Source organism: Schistocerca piceifrons, chromosome 2 (assembly GCF_021461385.2).
Source record: "Schistocerca piceifrons isolate TAMUIC-IGC-003096 chromosome 2, iqSchPice1.1, whole genome shotgun sequence".
NCBI classification, from domain to species: Eukaryota; Metazoa; Arthropoda; class Insecta; order Orthoptera; family Acrididae; genus Schistocerca; species Schistocerca piceifrons.
Window position 1 is genome coordinate 782,667,040 of NC_060139.1, and position 13,441 is coordinate 782,680,480.

Here is a 13,441-nt window from a genome sequence, read left to right on the forward strand (position 1 = left end):
AGAAATTTGGGGGTTTGATCGGTTCTAGTTAAAGAAAAGTGACTGTAGAATTGAGTATTTTGTGAAAGTTTGAACATTGGGAGTGGCTTATTTTAGGAGACATTCGTGTATGAACATTTCATGTCGTACATAAACTGCGCTTGGCGTGTTTCGTGTTTACATTATGGCGATAACTTCTTTACAAGTAATCTGCTGAACGACTGAATGTGTTAACTCGCAAGTTGTCGTGGGTCAGTGACTGTTTAGGACGTTCAAAATATCATATACAGGCCGGATTAAACATCTTCTGGCTGCTTTCGGGCGTGAACTTGTAACAGAGACAGTCATAATTGATGTTGGAATATTAAATACGGACTTGAAAGCCATTTTCTGTGTTTTAAAGACAATAAACCAACTTAAAGGAAATTTTAGACATTTTTTCAAATGAATCATGCAAGAATCCCAAACGCTCGATAGTTTAACTAACTTTTAGGTACTATCCATGGACTGAAGTTATGTAGTGGCCGTGCGGTTCTAGGCGCTACAGTCTGGAACCGAGCGACCTCTACGGTCGCCGATTCGAATCCTGCCTCGGGCATGGATGTGTGTGACATCCTTAGGTTAGTTAGGTTTAATTAGTTCTAAGTTCTAGGCGACTGATGACCTTAGAAGTTAAGTCGCATAGTGCTCAGAGCCAGTTGACTGAAGTTATGTGGCCTTTGCATGGTAGGTATTTAGCCGAATTTTCGTCAACGCTACTTCAGTCGGCTAAACCTGTATCTGCCATGGCAGAGTCAAGGGGCATACAACCTGAAAGCTATCCAGTTAGGTGGACTGATTGTTTAAAGGATAGTGAGGGACCAACCAGCCCCACCGCAGTATATAAATAGAAGGAAATCAGAAGTACCATTAGACCATTCGAAAAAGAGACGTTTACAAGCACAGTGCGTTCAAAATATGTGTTTTTTTTGTGTGGGAACATGTTATTGTGCTATAGGACGGAAAGTTTTTAAACGACGAATTCACCTCATTGTGCAACCAACTGTTACGGAAAGACAATCGATAGCGGTCACTACACAGCAGCGGGCATTTTAATTGATTCATTTCCTTTCTTGAAAAATTAAACGCAACTAGCCGATGTGTTTGAACACATGTCAGGGCCATTACCACAGCACCACAGTCACGATCGAACAGCTTTCTGATGTTCTCAAAACGCATTTGTAACTACGACAAGACGTTAATTGGCGTCAATGAATATTTAAGCATGACTATTGATGTAAGAAGGGCGCAGTCGGTGGTAGTGACAGAAGATCAACAACTGTGAACGCACAGCGATGACAACGCTGACAAGACTTTATTTGAAATTCACTCGTTGAACGAGGACGTAGTGCAGATAGCACACAAAGTTTTTAAATAAGTAAAAATGCTTCTGGAAACGTAATACTAATAATGAAATCCTCTACGAATGGGAATCATTTCAATAACACGGTTCCAATGCAGAGAAAGAATTTGCTACAGTCGAAGTTTCTTAGTAAACGGGGAACGACTGTTAACTGCCGTAGGTTTCAACATTGGCACTGTTCGTTACAGGACTGCACCAAAGTCTGATAAAACACAGCCGCAACGCAGATATAAAACCACGAATCTGTGATGAATTTACATTTTGTCGTGTCACCATTGTACAAAATGTGGGTAATATTAGGTTTAGCGCCTGTGGAAGACGATGACAAGACGATCATCAACTGCAAGATAAGTCATATATGGAAGAATGTAATACGTCCTTCCACTGTCTGGTTTTTCGCTGCTGTGCTGGCGTCGGTATTTTATTGGTATCAAAAAATGAGGCTACACGTTAGTTTACGTCCTTTACCATTAATTGTTTACGTTATCTTATTAACCATGACAGACGGAAAGCTAATGCTGATTTTTGCTATGTGCACTGTAACTAGACTAGCACATGTACGATCCTTCATCAAAGAGCTCAGGTCTGTAGATGATCACATTTCTGTAAAGGAACCAATTTATGGTAAAGTCATTGGTGGTCTTATGATCGTCATTAACATTGTACTGATGAGTAGTGCTATATTTAGTTTTAGATCAGCCTCTGCAGGAATGATTCTGTTATTACATTTTGTGTTCCGATGGTGTATAGACTCGATTGTAATTCTCCAATTCGTGTTGTTGGTCCTGGAGCTGTGTATAAGATTGAGGAATCTTAACGCATGCGTCACGGAGCTGATGCTCCAGTCTAACCCTCGAGTTTTGCCAGTAGCGCAGCAGGTAACCACACCGGCAGGAAGGTTGAGCCATCTGCGGGAGGCGTTCGTGGCGTTAGGACGTGCCAACGAGTTGCTGGAGGAACACTTTGGGTTACCAGTGGCCATTGACATCGCGCAGTGTGTGCTCGGTGCCACATGTAGCGCGTATGAGTTACTTATTCTCATTGTGGGTTTACCGTCTGCAGAAATCCTACCATACGGCACATCTGCAACTACGTCGGCGCTATGGCTCGCCTACCATTGCCTCAAGCTAATTACCATGGCGCTGTCCTGTGCTGCGTTAGAGAAAGCAGCGAGGCGTACCGGCGTGATCCTGCGGAGATCGCCGATGCTGCATTCTTCATTCGCTGGTGAAGTGGAAGCCTTCCTGTGTGTGACGTCACAGGACTCGCTACTGCGTTTCACAGCTGCAGGATTCGTCGAACTCGATCGCCGTCTGCTTGTTTCAGCACTTGCCGTGATCATCACGTACCTCGTCATCATTGGTCAGTCTGTAATTAACTGAGGAAAACTGGTATTTTTCCTGAGTTTTTCTACTGTAGATCATCAGTCAGAAGTAGTAACATGGATTCTTGTTTGGTCATATTTTATTGTGATTTTATGAGTTTCATCTCGACAAAAAAAAGAGTACTCTGAATTTTAGTGTATTCTTATCTATTTTAGGTGAAACACTCTCACTTTGCACTGAGTCACTGGTTATTATTCATTAACTACTAACTTGTTATTTGTGACATGAATCCAACTATGCACCTAAGAATCATAATAATCAAACAAGGAAGATACTAGAATGAGGAACATTAATTTTCAGATTCCAGTCAAACATACTGGTTTAAGTGTTCTGTGGTTTTATTATTTTCATCGTGGCAACAACAGTAGCAAACCAGCAACCATTACGGATTTGGTTCGAATGAAAAACAGCCCACAGTTGCAATAATTATGTTTATACTAAATCTTGAGCATGGTTTCATTTATAATAATATAGCCTTCTTCAGAAGTCCTAAAAAGTGATCAAAATAACATTTAGACCAGTAATACAATCTATAAAAAGACTTCTAAAATCACGTATAACATATTACTTACATGAGCTTTTACACTCCTGGAAATGGAAAAAAGAACACATTGACACCGGTGTGTCAGACCCACCATACTTGCTCCGGACACTGCGAGAGGGCTGTACAAGCAATGATCACACGCACAGCACAGCGGACACACCAGGAACCGCGGTGTTGGCCGTCGAATGGCGCTAGCTGCGCAGCATTTGTGCACCGCCGCCGTCAGTGTCAGCCAGTTTGCCGTGGCATACGGAGCTCCATCGCAGTCTTTAACACTGGTAGCATGCCGCGACAGCGTGGACGTGAACCGTATGTGCAGTTAACGGACTTTGAGCGAGGGTGTATAGTGGGCATGCGGGAGGCCGGGTGGACGTACCGCCGAATTGCTCAACACGTGGGGCGTGAGGTCTCCACAGTACATCGATGTTGTCGCCAGTGGTCGGCGGAAGGTGCACGTGCCCGTCGACCTGGGACCGGACCGCAGCGACGCACGGATGCACGCCAAGACCGTAGGATCCTACGCAGTGCCGTAGGGGACCGCACCGCCACTTCCCAGCAAATTAGGGACACTGTTGCTCCTGGGGTATCGGCGAGGACCATTCGCAACCGTCTCCATGAAGCTGGGCTACGGTCCCGCACACCGTTAGGCCGTCTTCCACTCACGCCCCAACATCGTGCAGCCCGCCTCCAGTGGTGTCGCGACAGGCGTGAATGGAGGGACGAATGGAGACGTGTCGTCTTCAGCGATGAGAGTCGCTTCTGCCTTGGTGCCAATGATGGTCGTATGCGTGTTTGGCGCCGTGCAGGTCAGCGCCACAATCAGGACTGCATACGACCGAGGCACACAGGGCCAACACCCGGCATCATGGTGTGGGGAGCGATCTCCTACACTGGCCGTACACCACTGGTGATCGTCGAGGGGACACTGAATAGTGCACGGTACATCCAAACCGTCATCGAACCCATCGTTCTACCATTCCTAGATCGGCAAGGGAACTTGCTGTTCCAACAGGACAATGCACGGCCGCATGTATCCCGTGCCACCCAACGTGCTCTAGAAGGTGTAAGTCAACTACCCTGGCCAGCAAGATCTCCGGATCTGTCCCCCATTGAGCATGTTTGGGACTGGATGAAGCGTCGTCTCACGCGGTCTGCACGTCCAGCACAAACGCTGGTCCAACTGAGGCGCCAGGTGGAAATGGCATGGCAAGCCGTTCCACAGGACTACATCCAGCATCTCTACGATCGTCTCCATGGGAGAATAGCAGCCTGCATTGCTGCGAAAGGTGGATATACACTGTACTAGTGCCGACATTGTGCATGCTCTGTTGCCTGTGTCTATGTGCCTGTGGTTCTGTCAGTGTGATCATGTGATGTATCTGAGCCCAGGAATGTGTCAATAAAGTTTCCCCTTCCTGGGACAATGAATTCACGGTGTTCTTATTTCAATTTCCAGGAGTGTATAAATGAAAAACGTCTTAGCCCAGTGGCTGCGTCTCGATTAATAAAATAAAATAATTTCAACAGATATAAGCCTGTTTCGATCATAAGTAAAACTACATACGGCACCGAATGTCATCCGCCACTACATCTGTTATACTAGGCGCACGGTCGTCAAATGTGCTACATCCCGCGCGCCATAGGTGGCGCTCAACACATGGAGCTACAACGCACAGATTACCAGGAACCTAGTCGATATCTACGATAAAATATTAATCACAAGCCTACAAGTGCAGCTGAAGGAGCATGTACTTATTAATGCGACTGTCCAACAGTAAAAATGCTGTTGCATACGATCATTGAGGTGGCCAAACATTAACAAAGTCATATAAAAAAGTTTGCATCACTATGTGAAGCATCATTCCAAAATGGGGCTATTATATGCAAATAAAACTCAGCTTACATCATACGCTCTAACAGCTTATAGGGCTAATTCTACCAGCCGACTTTAATCGTTGTACACAGGCACACCACTAATGAATGAAGATAGTTCTACGAATAGCAGTCTAGTGCGTAAGTGCGGTAACACGGCCCAAGGCAATGTATGGCACATTAACATAACTGTCTCAAAACAAATGCTCAAGCTTCTCTACAACAACTGTGGGCTGTTTTTAATTCGAAACACTTCTGTGGTTTTCTTTAACGTACTAAGACGAATGGTGAGATGCACACCTTTACTTTCCTGGCACATGAACTTTGATCTCAGATTGTTGTGACCTTATTTGCCTTGGGACGCTACACGCTAATTTCCGTATTGTTTAGAGGTGTATTATGAATTTTTAATAAGTATGTGACTCCGCCGGCCGCGGTGGTCTAGCGGTTCTAGGCGCTCAGTCCGGAACCGCGGGACTGCTACGGTCGCAGGTTCGAATCTTGCCTCGGGCATGGATGTGTGTGATGTCCTTAGGTTAGTTAGGTTTAAGTAGTTCTAAGTTCTAGGGGACTGATGACCACAGATGTTAAGTCCCATAGTGATCAGAGCCATTTTTTTTTGTGACTCCCCAGTGATCAAAAGCAGAAACTAATTCCTCCCACAGAGACAGGCCTAACGCGTAAATTTTCAATATAAGTTCATGAATGAGAGCTGGACTGACCTTCAGACTTATTGAGCTTTGTTACCAACACTGGAATGTTTTTGAAACCTATTCTCGCCTGAAACATAGCAATTTTCATCGAACCCAATGTTCCAACAAATCTTATTTTCATACCACAATTGTACTCGTCAAGAAATAGGTGATACCATTTGAAAGGTCAAGAAGTGTCTTCTCTGTGTGTTTTGTCGTGTTCTCTTTATTATACATTTTATTTTATCAGTACAAAATGACTTTTGTTGTTTGTGGGTGTTTAACTAGATGGGAAACTGGAATGAAAATGCCATTTCACGCGAATTAAAGTAGTATTCAGGATCTAGTGTCAAAATGACAGAAATGGCAGTAGTGACATCAATGACTACACAGCATCAAGTTTGGATCAGTATCAAAATTGTTTGTATGATCTATTTCAATCAAACAGCTTACCCTTTTTCACAGTTTATTCTTACCAAATGTCTCAACAGTTCATTTCCATGTATTTTTATCATTACATGTATCATAACTGTATTTTGGTGGTGTACGATACAGTTCTCTTTCTTGCTGTGCTGTAATGAGAATTCTACAACTCTCGTTGAGGGTCGTATCTTAGTTATCCGAATTTTTCTGGCATTTTGTTTTCTTTGTATGCAGGATTTACATCGATAACACTGTCACCATCATTGTCCTGCAGAACTTATTCAGTTTCACCAGACTGCTGTTTTGGAAGATTACATTTATTGTGTGAAATCTGGAATTTTTTAAATTTTTTGCTAGTCACGTTATTCAATGTACTAGATATATCACAACATGATGGAATATATTTTATCCATAGTATCATTTGATATGATTTTCCTATTCATAACAGAAATAATTTAAATATAAACCCTGTAATATTCCTGTTCAGTATATTGTAGACTGTTCTCTTATTCAGGTAAAATTATTTGATAATCTACACAGAACATCACTAATATTAAAATTTTCATCAATTTTGTACATTATTAGCTTATTAGCGAAACCAAAAGAATTTCTCCTTTTCTGTGTCGTACATTGTTTAAATGCTTGTATATACTGTGTTATTATGATCCAGTTATGGTTCAGAATGTTTAATGAAAACAATTTTGTCATCATTAAGGCTATTTAACTTAATCTCTAATGGTTAAATTAATAAATTTTATTCAATTATGGAAAATATCTTCTACTACTTTCTTTAAGCCTGTACTAAATTAGTAACTGAGTTTTTAATTTCATTGTTGGTGTTATCTTAGAATACATTCTTCATGAGTAGTTAGCTCTTTCAGTACTACTTATTCCTCTTGAACCCAGTGTTTCTCATAGGCACAGCTACAACTATTCCTTTTCTCTCACTCTCATCATTTGCAAAATTATCTCATTATGACATCTGAGACAGTAATTAGTTGATAACATCTGTTAAATGATAATAAACATATTTGTCTTGAATTACATTGTTAAAATGATTGTTTTATTTTAATTTATTCTGAAATAAACTGTTGGATCCTAAATATCAGATGAGTGTGATCATGTTCCTATTATTATTGCTATTATTATTATTGTAACAATATAGCTGGTAACAATGAAGATTTGATATATTTATACCAATTATAGATGGTTCAAATTTAGTGACACACAAATACTCCTCTGAAATGTTGTATTCATGTTCTTATATTATGTACCTATAATGCTCTTATTTAGCTCATATTTCATCAATAAATTAAATAAAACTTTTCGCACTGTGTGGGCGAAACATGTCTTCAAAATTTCGAAAAGTGTATGATTTCTGTTCAGATAGTTTGGTATTTTGCTGTTCATGGACTGCTCTTGTAATCATAATAAGTCCATCAGATAAAGAACATTAAGTTCTTGAACAGAAAGTAGTAATAGTTGAAAATAAACTTAACTATTTTAATATTGAATTTTGGATTACATTCTCTGTCAAGATATTTTTCAGTCTTAATTATTTACATAATTAAGTTATTTTCGTGTGTGTGTGTGTGTGTGTGTGTGTGTGTGTGTGTGTGTGTGTGTGTGTGTGTGTGTGTGTGTGCGCGTGTGTGTGTGTGTGTGTGTGTGTGTGTGTGTGTGTATGTGTGTGTATGTGTTTCATTGGCTACTACGGCTACTAAGAAGCAGATTGTGATCCACATACTGACTCCTTGTGAATTTGTTCTAATAGATGTAAGTGCTTGGGATAGCAAGAAATAATTGTGTTCTTTCACTGGAATCATATGCCTTAGTACACTGTCCTCACATTAACGTGACAACTTTTAAACAGCCTGAATAACAACCTTTTGCAGCGCAGACCGCTGCGAGACGTGCAGGAAGAGAGTCAGTGATGTTCTGGAAGGTACGGACAAGGATGTGGAGCCGTGGCGACTGCAGTGAGGTGGCCAGCTGCGCTAGGTTTCTCGATTGAAGATCCATGGTAAGAGCAGCCCGATCGAGATGGTACCACAGATCGTCGAAGGGGTTTAAATATAGGGAGTTTGGGTTAAGAGGGATGTACAGTAAACTCATCCAAATGCCTTTATAGCCACACACGTATAACGCTATTTGTGTGTCTGTTTCACTGTCCTACTGGCACGTGCCATCTTGCACAGGAGAAACAAACCGCATTTATGGGTAGACAAGGATAGATGCATACTTGTGTTGGGCAACAACGAAATTCCAGAGAACGCTCCAGATGGCTTTTTCAAAGTCGCGCTCCGACTAGGGGCATGGCGGTGCTGCTATTTCCCTTTTGTGTTGGCTAAGAGTTGCTGCCTCAAGGCAGACTGTGTGCCGTGAGTGACCACAGTGGGTAGTGGAAAGCCTTGTGAGATCCCCAAAATTCGTAATTTGCACGAAAATTCGGAATTCCCGCCAATAGTACAGGTTAGGGAAAGGGGAGGGGGTTGGAGGAGAGTGGAGATGGGGGGGGGGAGGGGGCTGGGTGCCACCCACAGGGTGAGAAAAACATAAGACAACACCTGGGAGTGGGGGTTGGCGTGGTCGTGGGCGGGGGTGGGCGTGGTTGGGGTGGAGGGATTAATTGATCAGTTTAATTAATTTGCATATGAATCTGATATCTTCATATCCATTTCCCCTCTATCCAACATATGGGGTATCAATGGTACTTCGCCACTTTACTCGGTCCTTCCACCATTCTTCTTCCACAATTTGGTTCCATAGCAGGTTTCTCCTCCTTAAACTCATCTTTATTGTATCTGTACATCTTGTTCTCGGTCTTCCTCTTGGCCTCTTGTCCTCAATATTGAACTCCATCATTCTTCTTGGTATTCTTCCCTCTCCCATCCTCTTCACATGTCAAAACTATTTTACTCTATTCTTTTCAATTTTCTCAGTCAACTTCTCCACTCCAATTTCCTTCCTAATATCTTCATTTTTCTCTATGTCTCTCCTCGTCTTCCCTAGGATACTTCTCAGAAACTTCATTTCACTGGATTGTATCCTCCTCTCCTCTCTTCTAGTCACAGTCCAAGTCTCTGAGCCGTAACTTAGTATGGGTGTGAAGTAAGTCTTGTATAGCACCAGCTTACACCTCATTGGCACTTCCCTTCCGCACACCAAGTCCCTCACACACTGGTAAAATGTACTACTCTGTTGTTTTTTTTTGGTAATTTCTGTCTCTAAATGAGCGTTCCCCATTAATACACTTCCCAAATATTTAAAGTTGTCCACTGTTTCAATATCCCATCCTTCAATATGAATTTGTTCCTTGCCCTCTCTATCCCCTCTGGTTACCACCATGGTCTTGCTTTACTCCACACTGCATCTCATTCCATATTTCTCGACCTTATCATTTAGGATGTCTATTTGTTTTTGTACCTCTTTATTGCTTGTTCCCCACACCACAATATCATCAGCAAATAGTAACAGCTCCATCTCCCTTTCTCTATGGGCTTCTTTCGTCTCTTTGACTATTTCATCCATCACAATTATAAATAGCAGAGGTGATATCACACTTCCTTGTCTTAGTCCTGTAACATTCTTAAATCATTCAGTTATTCCAACTGGTGTCCGCACACAACTAGAGCTTTTTTCATACATTGTCTAGATGACTTCAAGTGTTTGCTTTCCAACTCCCGTTCTCTTCAAGGTTGCCCATACCTTTTTCCGGGGAACACTGTCATATTCTTTTACTAGGTCGAGAAATGTCATCAACAGATCTTTGCCATACTCCCAATGTCTTTCCATCAACTCTCATACTGAAGATTGGGTCCACTGTTGATCTATCGTGACGAAAGCCATACTGCTCCTCTTCCAACATCGTTATATCATCTTCCTCATCCAGAACCTTTTCCCCCTGCCTTACTTCTATTCCCTTTCGATTGCCCTTCCACTTTTTCTCTCACTCTTCTTTCCAGCATTCTCTGCATTATTTTTGCTAGTTGGGATATGAGTGTGATCCCACGATCGTTGTCACATACTGTCCTGTCACCCTTCTTGAAAACTGGGGTCATTATTCCCTTTCCCCATTCGCCAGGTACACATTTTGGGGTCCAAATGCATCTTATTAGTCTATACAGCTCCCTAATTAGCAATCATATACAACCGCTCGCTCACTGATAGATCTGTACCTACAGATTGGAAAATTGCGCAGGTTGCACCAGTGTTTAAGAAGGGTAGTAGGAGTACTCCATCGAACTACAGACCTATATCATTGACGTCGGTTTGCAGTAGGGTTTTGGAGCATATACTGTATTCAAACATTATGAATCACCTCGAAGGGAACGATCCATTGATACATAATCAGCATGGTTTCAGAAAACATCGTTCTTGTGCAACGCAGCTAGCTCTTTATTCGCACGAAGTAATGGCCGCTATCGACAGGGGATCTCAAGTTGATATCGTATTTCTAGATTTCCGGAAAGCTTTTGACACCTTTACTCACAAGCGACTTCTAATCAAGCTCCGGGCCTATGGGGTATCGTCTCAGTTGTGCGACTGGATTCGTGATTTCCTTTTTATTTATTTTATTTATTTATTTATTGTTCCGTGGGACCACATTTAGGAGAAGTCTCCATGGTCATGGAACGAGTCAATACATGAAATTATAACACGATTGTAGAAACAGATAAAATGAAATATAAGAAACATATTCAGGCGACAAGTCGTTAGTTTAAATAAAGAAAATCAAGAATGTAACACTGGAATTTGCTTAATTTTTTAGCTCTTCCAGGAGCTCCTCGACAGAATAGAAGGAGTGAGCCATGAGGAAACTCTTCAGTTTAGACTTAAAAGTGTTTGGGCTACTGCTAAGATTTTTGAGTTCTTGTGGTAGCTTATTGAAAATGGATGCAGCAGAATACTGCACTCCTTTCTGCACAAGAGTCAAGGAAGTGCATTCCACATGCAGATTTGATTTCTGCCTAGTATTAACTGAGTGAAAGCTGCTAACTCTTGGGAATAAGCTAATATTGCTAACAACAAACGACATTAAAGAAAATACATACTGTGAGGGCAATGTCAAAATTCCCAGACTATTGAATAGGGGTCGACAAGAGGTTTTCGAACTTACACCATACATAGCTCGAACAGCCCGTTTTTGAGCCAAAAATACCCTTTTTGAATCAGAAGAATTACCCCAAAAAATAATACCATATGACATAAGCGTATGAAAATATGCGAAGTATACTACTTTTCGTGTTGAAATGTCACTTATTTCAGATACTGTTCTAATGGTAAATAAAGCGGCATTTAGTTTCTGAACAAGATCCTGAACATGGGCTTTCCACAACAGCTTACTATCTATCCGTACGCCTAGGAACTTGAACTGTTCTGTCTCGCTTATAACATGCCCATTCTGTCTGATTAAAATGTCAGTTCTTGTTGAATTGTGGGTTAGAAACTGTAAAAACTGAGTCTTACTGTGATTTAGCATCAGATTATTTTCCACAAGCCACGAACTTATATCATGAACTACATTATTTGATAATGTTTCAATATTACACACAAGATCCTTCACTACCAAGGTGGTGTCATCAGCAAATAGAAATATTTTTGAATCACCTGTAATACTAGAAGGCATATCATTTACATAAATAAGAAACAGCAGTGGCCCCAGCACCGACCCTTGGGGAACGCCCCATTTAACAGTGCCCCATTGGGAATGAACATCATTACCACTCTCAATATTGCGGAGGATTACCTTTTGCTTTCTGTTCTTAAAGTAGGAGGCGAACCAATTGTAAGCTACTCCCCTTACTCCATAATGTTCCAACTTCTGCAGTAATATTTTGTGGTCAACACAGTCAAAAGCCTTCGTTAAATCAAAGAAAACACCTAACGTTCGCAACCTTTTATTTAATCCATCCAAAACCTCACAGAGAAAAGAGACTATAGCATTTTCAGTTGTTAAGCCATTTCTAAAACCAAACTGTACATTTGACAGCAAATTATGTGAATTTAAATGCTGCAGTAACCTTGTATATACAACCCTCTCGATAACTTTAGCAAACACCGATGGCATAGAAATCGGTCTATAATTGTCAACATTATCCCTGTCTCCCTTTTTATAAAGTGGCTTCACTACCGAGTACTTTAATCGGTCAGGAAACCGACCACTCCTAAAGGAAAAGTTACAGATATGGCTAAGTACTGAGCTAACATACGTGGAACAATACTTCAGTATTCTGCTAGATACCCCGTCATATCCATCCTGTCAGGAAGGTTGCGGTTCGTAGTAATAGGCGGCAAATCATCGAGTAAAACTGAAGTGATATCAGAAGTTCCCCAGGGAAGCGTCCTGGGACGTCTGCTGTTCCTGTTCTGTATAAATGACCTGAGTGACAATCTGAGCAGTTCTCTTAGGTTGTTCGCAGATGATGCTGTAATTTACCGTCTAGCAAGGTCATCCGAAGACCAGTATCAGTTGCAAAGCAATTTATAAAAGATTGCTGTATGGTGTGGCAGGTGGCAGTTGACGCTAAATAACAAAAAGTGTGAGGTGATCCACATAAGTTCCAAAAGAAATCCGTTGGAATTCGATTACTAGATAAATAGTACAATTCTCAAGGCTGTCAATTCAACTAAGTACCTGGGTGTTAAAATTACGAACAACTTCAGTTGGAAAGACCACATAGATAATATTGTGGGGAAGGCGAGCCAAAGGTTGCGTTTCATTGGCAGGACACTTAGAAGATGCAACAAGTCTACTAAAGAGACAGCTTACACTACACTCGTTCGCCCTCTGTTAGAATATTGCTGCGCAGTGTGGGATCCTTACCAGGTGGGATTGACGGAGGACATCAAAAGGGTGCAAAAAAGGGCAGCTCGTTTTGTATTATCACGTAATATGGGACGGAGTGTGGCAGATATGATACGCGAGTTGGGATGGAAGTCATTAAAGCAAAGACGTTTTTCGTCGCGGCGAGATCTATTTACGAATTTTCAGTCACCAACTTTCTCTTCCGAATGCGAAAATATTTTGTTGAGCCCAGCCTAAATAGGTAGGAATGATCATCAAAATAAAATAAGAGAAATCAGAGCTCGAACAGAAAGGTTTAGATGTTCGTTTTTCCCGCGCGCTGTTCGGGAGTGGAAT